Here is a 15,876-nt window from a genome sequence, read left to right as displayed (position 1 = left end):
ATGAGGAGCAGGGGAGGTTTTAACAATAATCCTAATGCCATACAATTTCGTTCTGCATACAAACGTCTTTTGGTAAGGCATCAAGTAGATGGCTCAATGTATGGAAATTGTTCACCTCTTGACAGTGCAAGTATCCTTTTTGTTAGCTCTAATAAACGTCAAGACGCTGATGCAATTTGTAATTATGAAAATATTGATGAGGAAAAAAATGTATTATTTAACGAGTTTGAACATGATTATGACGAAACAACCCGTATGCCAGAATTAGAGGAGTTTGTTATAGATATTGTTAAATACACTGGAGGATTTATTATAAGAAAAATAAAAAAAAAGCAACGTGTGGAATTTGTGATTCATTTTTAACTGAAAAAGATGATGTCAATGAATCATTGCTGTTAAAATTAAAAACAAAAGGAAAATTAATTAATATATCATCTGATGTTCACAAAATATGTTAGGCATCAGAGTATATCATAAGATTTTACTCCGATGAGCTACTTAAAATGAAGAACGTAAAGATGCATTTAACAATTAAGACACTGAACGAAATAAGCACAGATAATACAATATTCAACAGTTACGAAATGAAACAACACATATTAAATCAAGATCCTTTTAATAACCATCGAAGACAATTAATACAATTTATCGTTGAGCCATATATAACATTAAGATTAAATCATATAGCCCAGTGGTGCGCAACCTTTTTTGGTCTACGACCCCCAAAATTATTTATTTTGATAATACGACCCCCACCCCTACCTACCAACATTATGTAAAATTATAATATATATTTACTCAATAGTATTAATGTATACATTTAATACAAACATATTATTCATATAAATTAAATCGTTAATTTTAATATTTCTAAATTAAAATATAGAAATAAAATATATGTATAAAATAATATACATACTATATAATACGAGTACCTATATAACTTTTCCATTTGGTGTAAAATTTTTGACGACCCTTTAGGGGTCGCGACCCCCACGTTGCGCACCACTGATATAGCCAAAATGCATTCGCTTTCAATGACAGGCAAGAATGTACGACATAAATGCACCAAAATAATTTTATTTAAAAATCAGTAGGTAATAGATATTTAGAACCTATTGTCACATTCTATCATTCCGTATATTACCTTTTGAGTTATATTACACTAGTTTCTAGTACACTTGTTATTATTATTTTATATTTATGACTATGCATAAGTACATAATGTTAGTTGTTAATAGTTAATCTTAATACATTAAAGTAATACATTTTATATAATACATAATAGTATTATGTAGGTATTATAACAAAAAAGAAATAAGAATTAAAGAAACTTAAGAAACATATTTTATTATTTTATAGTTATTACTTGTTAATCTAACCTTGCGCCAAACGTTAATGATAAGAGACCACGCGCATGCACATATGACCGAAGTCCTACAGTGATGTTAGCTTCACAAATAGTTCGTATGGCTCTATCCATTGTATATGATCTAAGGTTGCTTTACATGCCGATTTAAACTTTTATTTACTTGACACGATGTACAATTTCTTACGTAGGTACTTTTTAACATCATCTTTCATACCTTTCCATCTAAATTGCTTCTGTATGCGTTTAATAGTTTTATTAACACCTAAATGACCTCCTAGTTTAAAATCGTGAAACTGTTTTACGTTCAATATCGCCTTATAATATATTTTCGTATGTTGACTTCTGACAATTACTATTTTTTTTTATGTTACTAGAAATATTATATATAGATTGCTCTGTATTACATACGGCGTATTACCTTTTACTTTACTAATCGGTAAAAACAAATTAATTCCTAACTAACGTTTTATTTCGTATTTTATTCCTTATGTTAAATTATATTGTTTTGTAATTTTTGTCACTATATAATACTCTTTTAATGCTTCTAAAAGTGTGCCTATAGTTTCTTTTACATTACCCTCGAATAAAACCATATTCCCAAAATTTTTATTAACCTAATTCATAATTATATTCTACTCTATTATTTATTATTTATATTTATTATTAACTTATCGTAAAGTCCTGTACTATTGTTTCTACTTTATTACAGGTGTTCTATATTTGATCAACCTCCTTGGTATATATTATCTGATTGAAAATTACTGATATGATAATTCGTGTTATAATTTCTTGTGTTATTTGTACGTTGAAAATTATTATTGTTTAGTCGTGAAAAATTATAATTATCTCCATTATTAGAAAAATCGTTCCTGTACCTATAATTTTCTCTTTCTGAATTATATTTTACTTTTTCTGCTTTTGCCAAATGCTTACTACCTCTAATGTTTTAGGGTTTCGTGCCTTTACAATTGTTCTTATAGGACTTATTAATCCTTTTATAAAAATATTCAGTGTTTGTTCTTTTAAAGTTTCGTGAATTACTTTTGCTTCTGATTCCTCTTTATTAAGTGTACACGCAGTACATAATTTATAATACAATTTTCTACTCTATGGCAATAATCATTGACGTCCTCATCATGACGCATTTTAATGGAATTTAATTGTATCTGCAAACTTGAAGCGGTTGTCGTATCTTCAAAAGCATCCGATAAATAACTCTTAATGTATACCCATTTAGCAACATTTTTATATTTTATCATTTCTAATGCTCTACCGGATAACCTAGTTGTTATATATTTAACTAAAGTCGGTGCGAATTTTTCTTCAACCAAATTCACTGCCATATCACATGCATTTATGAACGGATAGATATCGTCTTCTCCCGTACACATAGGTATAAGCTTAAATGCTTCCTCTAATTTTATGGTAACCATTTTCTTTACACGCGGTTTTCTCCCGAACGTTAACTCAGTATGTTCAAAATCGTCCGTAACCTTGCTACGTGTAACATTTTTATTGTCTAAACTTAAACTTCTCTCTAAGCTGTGTTTTATTTTCGCGCTCTGGCGTTCACTTGGGTTTCTAAATAGACTAGGGCGTTCTTTCGGGCTTCCAATAGGGCTAGGGCTTTTACTAGGGCTAGGGCTCCTACTAGGGCTTCCCAAATTAATCAACTGTTGGGTTTTATTTAATACTTCTAAACTCAAATCTGGAGTTTCTAAAGACGTCTTATTCGATGGATTAGCTACTTCCAAAGGAGATGTACCTGTGTTCTCCATAAATTGCTTTCACACTCATTTGATACGTTTTATAATCAATTATAATAATATAACTCAATAATATATGCCCTTTAATAATTCTCAATAATAATCTCAATAATTCAACAATATGCCCTCAATAATAATTCTCAATAACAATCTCAATAATTCACAATATACACTCAATCATAATATAATAATTCAATAATAACTCAAATAACTCAATATAACCTCAATAATAATATAATAACTCAATATTTCTCAATAATAATTCAAATAAATCAATTGCCCTTTAATAATCAAAAATAAAAATTCCTAAATAGTTTTTTTTACGACCTACTTAAATATATTCAGTTACTTAAATGATACTTCTTAGGTTTTATACCTTTGTAACAGATATCTGTGTAATAATTGAATTGACTATTAACTCACAATAATGCGATGTTCGTTGATGTTGTCATCCTGACTGATACTTTCTGCAACGTTGAATTGATTGGTCTTCTATTCTGGAGTTATCAGCGAGGAAGAGTGCAAAATCTTCCTTGTTGATGGTAGCCTTTGACGGTTTGCCTCCTTGAAAAGTGAATCCTACCGACTGCGCCAAATTGTTGCGTGGCAGTATCAGATTTAAATCCAGATGGTTATTTTGAACGAAAGTTAAACTCAATAACGAAATATGTCTTTATTGCATATAAATTAAATACATGTAACAAACAAAATAAGTGGATGAGTGTCGTGAAAGTGCTCAGTTGTTGATAGCTTTGGTACATCTGTCGTTGCTGGTCTTAGGGCTCCCTTATATATTGTGGTGCGTCTCTTGTTTACGTCGAGTTGTCGCCTTCTAGGTGAAACCAGGTGTCCTTGTAGTTGTTGCAAATTCGGACACGAATTTGATAATGAGTAATAACATCTCAAATGCATCATTAGTGCACTATAATTATTGGTGTGCTTACTATCCCGACACGTATCATGGTCATAGTAGCATCTGCATCACCCTCGACACGAGGCATGGTCATAGTAGCATCTGCATCACTCTCGACACGAGGCATGGTCATACTAACTTAGCCTAGATATTTCGTAGCCCATAGCATTCTTATGTATTGGTCTATAACGACGCGCTCGTAATATAATACGGAGCTCAACGGACTTGATGTAATACGGAGACTTCTCATGTACGCGCCCATATATCATAACGCGTTTCGGTTTCCGCGACGTAAACGTTATTGGTCTTTACGACGGGCGTTTGTGTTTGATTTTCGAACCAAGAGAGGTCGACGTACCCGTCTATTAAATCGTCGTCGTACGCACGATAACGACGGCGATTCTTCTTTTATAATCGTTACGGACGGATACTAGATGACGTGAGAACGTTTTTATATTATCCGACGAGTTTTCTTTACGCGAGAATCATAAGTATTTGACATTTTAACCGGTAAATCGAAGCGATTAATGCGGTGTTCTCAGCGGTCCGGAAACGGCTTAAGAGCTCGACGTTCGACACGGTTTTCCATCTCAAACTGTAGTCGATAGGTTTAGGCGTTAGGTCCTCTTGCTAGGGTAGTCAGTTTCGAATACCGCTCCGGCGACGCTTTGAAACGCACGGCCACCCAGGCGCTCTCGATTTTTTGCATTTTTTTCCGTTTTTTTCATTTGATTGTCGAGAGTTAAAGCTCTAATATAATTAACTATTACTACCGTTTAAAAATATACCTATTATACATACTAACGTATACTACTGGAATATTATATATTTTATAGTTTCTCATATATTTACTATACTGCAACGTGCTCTGATACTTATATATAAATTACTATATACCATGGTTGGTGGTAACCCCTAACGTTGTCGGTATAACAAACATTTCTATAAATGAGCCTAGTAATACATCAACGGCGGAGAGACGTGAGAACATAATTATAACACTATAATTTAATAAATCAAAAGCAGATCATCGCATGTACGCCTGTCACAATTACCACCCGGTAGAATATGATAGTCATATTAATCACGCACGGTATCGCGCGGATGACGCAATGCGTGGGCAGAAGCGGATGCACGTGCAGGAGATCATCAGGGATCTGAAGGTACCGCGGGAGTCCCTGGATGATATATAAGGGGGCCCAGATTAGGCACATTTCAGACGTGATCCACCAGAGTTAGAGCAAGCACCTTCACGTCACACAGATCAATAGTTTTGTCATTTGGACATAGAATATTTTTCACAAGTTCAATTAATTGGACTTAGAATAATTTTAAATAAAAAACACTTAGAATAATTTCAAGAGTCTTCATTTATTTTACAACAACCTTTCCGATACGACATCATTCAACTGATTGTACGTGGCACGTTACAAATTTGGCGCAGTCGGTAGGATTCTTTCAAATAAGAATTCTTTGGTCGAACAATTTTATTTTTCGAACTTTGAGAATTTTCGGGAAAAATATTTTTTCTTTCCATTTCGAAAATTTTTCAAAAAAATTAAAATATATCAACTTCAAAGAGTTCACGGAGGCACATTCGACAACGAATCACTGTTGAAGAAGACAACTGCAGAACGTCAACTTCAGCGACTCCGAAAGAAGAAAGAGTCAACAAGTAACACCACTGCTCAGCAATCAAGAAGAATGGAAGCATCGACTCAAACCATCGTTGTGTAAGCATAATTTTTTTTTCTTAATGTAAAATAATTTTGAGCGTCTAACTCTGTTTGCGTCTCCTTTGGAATTAAAAACTCCATCGTATAAGTTACTTTTAATTGTGAAGGTGTATATATATATATATTTCCCGTAAAACATTGAATAAAATAATTTAAATTAAATTAAATAAATAATTTAAGTAAAAAATTAAATAAGCAAGATTTAAATAAAAATAAAAATAAAAAAAACAAAAAAATGCAACGAATAAATAATTTTAATATTTTAATATTACACTTAGAATATTTTTACGCATAAAAAAAAAAAATTATTAATAATAATATAATGCAACTTTTATTTTAGTTATAAAATATATAAATATTTTAAATATAATTAATTTTTCGAGAAACAATTAAATAAATAAGAATTTTTTTTTATTTATTTTAAAATAAAATAAAATAAAAAGACATAAGTAATTTTTCAGGAAAAATTAATAAATTAAAAATCTTAAGAAACAAAAATATTTCATTCTTTTAAAAAATAAAACATAGTAGTAGTAACATAGTATAAGTATAGTATAGTATAAGTAACATAAAGAATTTTTCAGGAAAAAAATAATAATAAAAATATTTTATTTTTTTAAATTAATAAAATATTTTGACATAAATAATTTTTCACGAAAAAATAATAATTTAGAAGTTTTAAAATAAAATTTTATTTTATTATTTTATTTATAAAATATAATAGCAGAAAAATAAAATTTTTATAAAAAAAATATAAATTATATTTTTAATATAAAAGAGAAGAAAAATTATTTTAATTACTTTAAATTTTTTTTTAAAATACAGAAATTAAATTATTTTATTAAAATTAAATATTTTTACAAGAAAATTATTTTTTTTTTATGCGGAAAAATTATTTAAGATAAATATAGTAAGAATAGTATAAAAAAATTTTATTTTAAAAATAATACAAAAAAAAAAAGAGAATATATTATTAAATAAAAAAAAAAGAATTATAATTAAGGGGAAATATTTTATTTAGAGAGAATTATACGTGAGGAATACGGAAATATATATTTATAAAAAAAAAATTATTAGTGAGTTATACGTCAAGGAACACGGGAGAAAAAATTATTTTGTGAATTAAAGAGAATATTAATTGAGAATTTTATTGAAGGCAGTTAAGACCTTATTTATTGAGTTATTGGGAAGGCAAGTAATAAGTCCTTATATATTGAATTATTTTAGGCTGAAAAAATGCCATATTTTAATAGTTGATGAAAGGAATTATTTCGGGGCGGATTTGAGCCATATATATTGTGAATTAAATAAGTATTGAATTTTATTGGGCCGAAAAGAGCCGTATATTGAAAAGAAAATAATTGTGAACTTATTTAGGCTGAGAAGAGCCGTGTTTAGCGATTTTTATAATCGGGGATTTTATTAGGCAGAAATAAGCCGTGTTATAATTGAGAAATAATTGTGAGTTTTATAGGCGAGGAAGTCCTATCGTATTCAAAAATTACTTGACGTATATTGTGAATTTTAGAGAGGATAAAAAAAAAAATCCTAAGTAAAAAAAAAAAAATATAATAGTAGAAATAATTGGGGGAATAAAATAAAATTATGGACAATTTTATAATAAAATAATATTGATAAATATAATTTAGAGAAATTAATGTTAAACTAATAATTGAGAAAAATAATAAGTTGTGTAAAACAAAATAATAATTGAAAAAAAATAATAAATAATTTATTTTAATAAATAAAACATATTTAATTTAAGTTATAATAAATGAATATAAAAATAAACGTATGAATAAGGAAAAAGAAGGTTACTAGTAGTAGTAGTATGTTACTAGTAACATTTATTAACACTAGGATTACTGGTAAAGCGTTAGAAGTATGTAGATATAGGGAAACTAGCGATTGGGAAACTATTAAAAAGATATTACGGGGAGCTTTTGAACAGCAATTGTCACCACAAACACTGCAGATAGGATTAAGTTCTGTTCGTATGAAAAATGACGAAGATGTAATAACTTATACGGGTCGCGTAGTACAATTATATTATAATTTATGTAATGCAACGTTAGCAAATAAAACACCAGAAGAATCGAGAATTTTGAGTCAAATTTTAAAAGATCAGGCTTTAGCAATTTATATAAATGGGTAAAAAATGGATCTACAAACAATATTACGAGCTAGGAACCCAGAAACGTTAGAACTGGCAATGCAAATGGCTAGGCAGTTGGAAATCGAATTTAGCTTTAACAAAGAATTACAAAATAATGAAAATAAAGTAAATCAGAACGGAAATAAAAATAATAACGGAAATCGTTGGTCAAATAATTATCAGGGAAATATCCAAATGGACAAAAATTCGGTTATAAGCAAAATTATAATCGCGGTCAGAATAGACAAGGTCCTAATAATTATAATAATGTTAATCGTAATAATAATTTTAATAAATTTGGTCGCAATAATAATAATAATAGTAATAACTATCCGCGTAATAATAACGGTCAATGTAATAATAATAATCGGAGACAGCAAAACAATCCCGGATGTTATATTTGCGGCAGAACTAATCATGTCGCTCGCGATTGTCGTGGTAATGTTACACAGATTGCGCGTCGAAATAATAATAATAATGCGCAACCGCAAAATAATAACGCACGACAAAATACTAATAATAATTTTAACAATAATTCGGCACCAATAACTTGTTGTTATTGCAACAAGATAGGACACGATAGTGTTAGCTGTTATAGTAAGCAACGGGATGAGCAGGGTTGCCACACTTTAAAATCGAATACTCGTATCAAAAAATTAAAATACTCGTACATGTCATATAAATTCTCGTACATGATAATATCATGTATAATACTATATTGTGATATCATTATCAATAATATCAGTGTCTAATCATCGAGATATAGCATAAAATGAGGAAAAAGTAATAGTCCTTATCTAGATTGTTCTAAAATGCAATAAATGATAAATTTACTTAGGATGGTTTGCAAGTTTTAATAAACTAGTAACTACAGTTTAAGATACATTTTAGTCAATAAAATCGTATATTTAAGGTGATGGATAAAAACACAATAAAATACAGTCAATAACCTATAAGTATTAAATAATAATGTCTTCTGTGAAGTCATTAGTAATATTTGTATCAGAAGATGTGTACAATGTATTGTGTGCCATTTTTTGGTACATACATTTAGTAGGTTCAAAGTTGACACAATTGAAATCAGATTCTCTACCACCTTTAACGCATTGCTTAGTATGTAGTAGACCACTAACGGTTTCAGTAAGCAGTCGGGATCTTAACTTGGTTTTTATGCAGTTGACACTTGAAAAAATACGCTCACAATCTGCATTAGAATGAGGTAAGGTAAGCTAATGTTCAGTGCAAAGTCACAAAGTTCTGTGAAACATTCTGCTTCATTATCTAATCCTTTTTTTTTAATCTTCCACCTGTTATAAAAACATAAAATTTTTAACTTCAAGTACTAAGTAACATGTTTTAAGTACAATATACCAAAAAACATCAATTTCTTTTTCATCCTCAATATTCTCTGGTAGTTGTGCAATACTTAATGGCAATCGCCTCCACTGATCATCAATTAATTGAATTTTTTTAACATCATTTGTTGGTATTATACACGGCAGTAACTTAATTAATGGGACCAGGGAAGTTCCTTTGACATTCTCCCTAAAGCTCATTGATAACGCATTACTTGGTTTGAGAACCTGGAGTTTGGAAAAAATTGGATCTGCCATGTTATATCTTTTCTTCAATTCTATTGTTGATGTTTGTAGAAATTTACAACATCTGAAACAGGTATAAGTTTAAACATTCTTATTATTTTATTTTATTTTTGTAGTACCTATCTAAAGTATTCCTATAAAAATATTAATTTAACCTGTCAAAAAATTCTTTTCTCCTAGCGGATAGTGCAACAATACATGGATCATCAATATGTTCTATAACTTGAGCACCAAGATATAACTGTCTATCAGTTAATAACTTTTCTCCGTTTTTTGGATTAATTTGATCCAATGGTGTTTGCATTACATAGTCTCTTTTTAAAAAGCATAAAAGAATATCTTGGTATAAAATAATTATTTTATCATGCAAATCGGTGATGACTACTAGTTGGGTTTGAAAATATTGATTGAATCTGCAAGTCATAAATAATTAATACATTTGTATCTACCATCAATAATAATATTAATTGATTATTAGTTTCAATATAGTTTACCTTGTAAATTTAGGAAGTGCCCAATCTAAAAAGTAATAATATAATTTTACAAATGGATCGTGAAGGGCAAGATAAATATGTTCTGATGATATTAAGCGATCACTAAGATATGTTTCGTTGAAGTATAATTTTAGAGCATCCCACTGCTCTAGTAATCGTTCAACAACAGAATTTAATGAAAGCCATCTAGTTTGAGATGGATGCAATATCTTATGGGGCTTAAGGTTCAAATATGTTTGAAACATTTGTAGGTTACATTGTCTTTTTGAACTTGATTTTAAAAAGTTATAAATGTTTCTAGCCATGTCTTCACAAGACTTTGGAAGTTCTTTGCATGCTTCACTCGCACATAAATGTGCGGAATGACATACACATGTAATCACGTAAATGCCTTACATAATTAAATAAAATAAAAAAATATAAACAAATAATTTTAAATATGTAATAAATTTAATTTACCTGGGCAGTTGATTTTAAATCGTGAAGCAACAGAATTATTTTCACCCATCATCACATTGCATCCATCAGACCCAAATCCAATTATATTATTTTTTGGTACATCAAATGATATCAAGGAATTCATTAAGCCATTATATAAGTGTTCATCAGTGGCATTTCCTGGATTAGATGAATCATATATTTTGTTTAAACTGCCGCCTTATCCTATCTGGAGTTTACCATCAGTGCGCGCGATAATGCACGATAACACGGCGAGTCTCGAACTTTGGACTCCTTCCCCACCCATGCCCACGACCTGGACTGTTTGGACGTCGTCTCCGTGCCGCCAGTCTGTCTGCGTTCCAACGGTGCTGATACACAGCGGCCCGTGCGTCTAGCTATTGTGATATTCGTGTGTGTGGAGTGTGCCGTGGCATTTTTGTTGCTGTGTTGTACGTTGTTGAACTTGGGACAACACTAGTTGTGCGTGGTAGCTGTCGTCGTGTGTTTGATCGCTGTTCGGAGGATTTGGTACGTTCGTGCAGTGGTACCTAGTGTGAGTTAATCCGACAACCGCGTGGGCGACATAATCATTGCTCACGGAGAGACATAAATTGACGGTGTAAACTCCATCGTTTGTTGTGCATCGTGCCTATTTAATCGGGTCATCGAATGCGCATACCCTGTCGGGCTTGATAATTGTAATTTGAGCGTTGTCGCGTTGTCCGTTAAACTTTGAGCAATTATTCGTCAGTGTCGCCGCCGCCGCCGTGAGGTCATTGACCATTGTGCCGCCGCCGCCGCCGTCAACAGCTGATGTCGCGGCGTTATCACCTACCACCGCCGCCGACGTTGTCATATTTGTAATATCTCGACGAGTATCATCGCCATCACCGCTGTGGTATCGTACTATCGTTATTATTGTTTTATGTTTTTATCCTTGTCCATGGGACATATTGTTTTTTTTTGTAAAATTATAATCATTATTCGCTGACCGACAAAGAGACGTCTTTGACGGCAGCAACTCTGTACAATAGTTATTCACGTGCATTGTTATTATTTCATCTATACTATATATTATATATTATTATTGTAAACCAACTATTGTGTTAGTATTTACTATCAAGAACTCAGCGTCACCTCACCCCCATACCAGCGCGAGTCGTCGTAGCTAACCGCCATATATCGTAGGAGTTACGTCGGCGTAGAACATATTTTATGCAAATCCCAAAAAACACTTTCAACGTGACCAGATTTCTCATCAAAATATCTATAAACACATTAAGTAAATTTGTTACAATATTAAATAAGTGAATAAGCATCATACCTAGTCAAATTGTATATTTATATGACTTATAACTAGAACTTGAGTGAAATAATACACTTGTAAATATTTATTTTCTGAAATATCTGTTATATGAATTAACTATATACTAAATACTTGTAATAAACAATAACCAACCTTATAACAACACATGCAGTTTAAACTGTCCCAATATCTGTTGATTCGTCGGTGAGAACACTAAATTAGTTTTCCTTAGTGTCAAAGCTAATGATTCTTTGTGTGACAATCCTATCACATTTTTAATTATGGCTGTGATTTTGTTCTTTTCATTGCTAAATTTTTTTGCAATATTTGAGTCAGGAAAACATTCTTTGAGCATTTCTGTTAGATGGTCTGTGGCTAAGAACGATATATTATGTTCCGCCACAAATGATGCTATTTTAATTTCTGCTCTTGACACTTGCAGCTTTAAATCGGAACTTATGTTTTTTGTAATGAATGTTGAAATTGATTTTTGGGTCTTGGTACCGGAAGTTAAGGAAGCTAATAAACTTTTGTGTTTCTTACCGTTGCCATGCCCTCTTATGTTTGATAATTACGCCACGAATTGTACATTACAATATTTACATCTAGCTTTATAAACGTCATTCTTATCAGGTAAAATCCAATCTCTTAGTTCGTCATCTTTACACCATTCAAGACGGAATTTTTGACTGCGGTGTTTACGAGAATTTCTTGCCTGGACAATAGTATCCAAATCATCCATGTCTTCATTACCTCGTTTTGATTGATTTGATGATGACGCCATAATTTATAATGATATAATAACTCACAGAAAACACGTACCTCAATTTAATAACAATTAAAATCGTTAATGGAAAATGATACAGAGACACTATCACGGCAGTCACACTGAGGTCAGAGACACACAATAAAATACTAAATTAAATTATTATAACTACAGTAACAGTACTACACAGTGACAGTACACACTAAAAAGTAACAAGTAACTAGACAACTAGTAACAATAACTGAATACCAATAACAACTTATTAATAAAACACGTTCAAAACCATTTTTTTCAATAACTAAAGAAAACCTCATTTAGTTTATTTTTAGATATTATGTATTTTCTACCATGATATAAATGAACCATCAGTTGTCACTTTATCAGTATATTTATTTATCATGAGCACAGATATATCTGTGTTCATGAGGATAAATATATTATTTTTTTTTTTTTTTTTGTAGAATTTGTTTGTTAGTTTTTTTTCGAGAAATATCATTTTACCCGTATATATTTTTGAAATACAGTCATAATTAATTAATTCTCCTACAAAAGTGTACGAGAATAAATTCGTCCTCGTACCTCGTACAAATTCTATGTATTAACGTACGAGTACGAGAATTCTCGTACCAATGGCAACCCTGGGGATGAGCGTAATAATGCAAACCGGACGGGAAACGGTCAAGTATCGAACGGGAACGGCGTCCGTTCGATCAACCAAATAACGGCCGCAACGGAGGAATTATCACTCAACAACGTTTCACCATCGTATCAGTAATTAATGAAAATCATGTTACATTTCAATCACCTAATTTTAAAACAAATACAGCAAACCTTCTTTTAGATACCGGTAGTGAAATCAATTTAATAAAAATGAATAAATTAACAGGCGAAACATTAGTAAACGAAAAAGAAAAAAGAAATTTAAAAGACATTAATGATAAAATAGTAACTACCATAGTGTCAAAATTACAATAATATTAATATTAAATAATAATAAAATAAAAACGGAATTTCCAATACCACGAGATGGAATTCTAGGTCACCACTTCTTGTTACAAACTAACGCGATAATAGATGTTGCGAAAAATATATTAACAATAAATGATAACACTCCGCGCGAATTAAATAAAGATAAAATGTGTTACACATTAAAACCACGAACGGAAACAACAATATCTATACCAATAGCTGATCCGATAATGGAAAATATAAATATATTAATACAGAAACAAGAATTAATACAGGACGTATATTGCGCTAGTATAATAAACACGGTAAAAAACGGAAACACGGTGATAAGCATACTGAATATTTCTGAATTACCACAAAACATTTATGAGGATCAATTTAATAAAATATTATACGACAATGACATGGAATATAAATTACACGAAATAACTGTAGTAAATGACAATAACGATCGCGTAAATAAAATAAAAAGTTTAGTACGCAGTGACCATTTAAATAACGAGGAACGTAAAACAATATTAGAAACATGCGAACATTTTTCTGATGTATTTCATTTGGAAAACGATTATTTAATATTTACTAACGCCGCGGAACACGTAATAAGATTACTCGCCAATCAGCCACCGATATATAGAAGACATATAGATTGCCACAGGCACAACAAAAGGAAATTGAACAATAATTAGTTAAAATGGAACAAAATATATCATAGAACGATTGTTATGGGCTACGAGATATCTATAAGATATCTACGAGACTACAAGGCTAAGTTAGTATGACCATGCCTCGTGTCAAGGGTAATGCGGATGCTACTATGACCATGACACGTGTCGGGATAGTAAGCGCACCAATAATTACAGTGCACTAATGATGCATTTGAGATGTTATTGCACATTTTCAAATTCGTGTCCGAATTTGCAACAAAAACAACAAGGACACCTGGTTTTACCCAGAAGGCGAAAACACGACGTAAACAAGAGACGCACCACAATATATAAGGGAGCCCGAAGACCAGCAACGGCAGATGTACCAAAGCTATCAACAACTGAGCACTTTCACGTCACTCAGCCACTTATTTAATTTGTTAAATGTATTTTGTTTGTATGCAATAAAACATATTACGTTATTAAGTTTAACTTTCATTCAAATTAACCATTTGGATTCAAATCTGATACTGGCACGCAACACGATCTATGTCATCTTTTAATGCACCTTTGTTGTTAGTAAAAAAGAAATCAGATTCATCTGGTAAAGATAAATTTCGAATAGTAATTGATTTTAGGGCACTCAATGAAGTAACTTTAAATGAATTTCATCCGTTACCTAATATTACGGAAATATTAGATCAATTGGGACAATGTCAGCTTTTTTACCATTTAGATTTAGCAAATGGTTTTTATCAAATACCTTTAGCGAAGGAATCTCGCGAAATGACAGCGTTTTCGACCGGTCAAGGTCATTACCATTTTAAACGTATGACTATGGGAATGAAAACAAGTTCCGCTACATTTCAGCGATTAATGAATAACGTATTGTCGGGGATAATAGGAATTAAATGTTTAGTTTATTTAGACGATATTATTATTTATGCGAACAATTTGAGTGATCACAACAATAAGCTGATAGACGTATTCGAACGTCTACGTACCCATCATTTAAAAATACAACCAGATAAATGCGAATTTTTAAAACACGAATGTTTATATTTGGACCACATAATTTCGAAACACGGAATAAAACCAAATCCGAAAAAGATAACATCAGTGTTAGAATTTCCGGTGCCTAAAACTGTAAAGCAAATAAAATCATTTTTAGGTTTATCGGAGTATTATAGGAAACTTATACAGGGATATAGTATGTTAGCAAAACAAATGACCCACCTATTAAAAAAGGATGTTAAATTTAATTGGGACGAAACTTTTCGGGCAGCTTTCGATAAATTAAAAAACGCACTCTGTGCAGAACCAATTTTACAATATCCAGATTTTACGAAACAATATATACTTACAACCGACGCTAGTGGTAAGGCTCTAGGAGCTATACTATCCCAAGGAACGATAGGTAGCGACCTACCAATAGCGTACGCATCTAGAACTTTGAATAAAAGTGAAATGAATTACTCAACTACTGAACTAGAATGTTTAGCGATCGTATACGGGGTTAAACAATTTAGCCCTTATCTCTACGGTGGAAAATTCGTAATACTCACTGACCATAGACCATTGTCTTGGTTATTTAACTTATCAAAGTTTATCAAAGTTAGCTAGATGGCGCATACAGCTTGAGGAATACGATTACGAAATAAAATATAAACCGGGAGTACAAAATTCGAACGTAGATGCTTTAAGTAGAATGTA

The 15,876-nt window shown here is 31.2% G+C and overlaps 1 pseudogene; it reads right to left on the bottom strand.

The window, feature by feature from the left end:
• Positions 1 to 8,858: 8,858 nt before the first annotated feature.
• On the bottom strand, positions 8,859 to 10,681 carry LOC126550677 (uncharacterized; annotated as a pseudogene).
• Between the last annotated feature and the right edge of the window lie 5,195 nt (positions 10,682 to 15,876).

This window comes from Aphis gossypii, chromosome 3 (assembly GCF_020184175.1).
Source record: "Aphis gossypii isolate Hap1 chromosome 3, ASM2018417v2, whole genome shotgun sequence".
Classification (NCBI taxonomy): Eukaryota; Metazoa; Arthropoda; class Insecta; order Hemiptera; family Aphididae; genus Aphis; species Aphis gossypii.
Note: the sequence above shows the minus strand (reverse complement) of the source record. Positions and strands in the feature narration are given on the sequence as shown.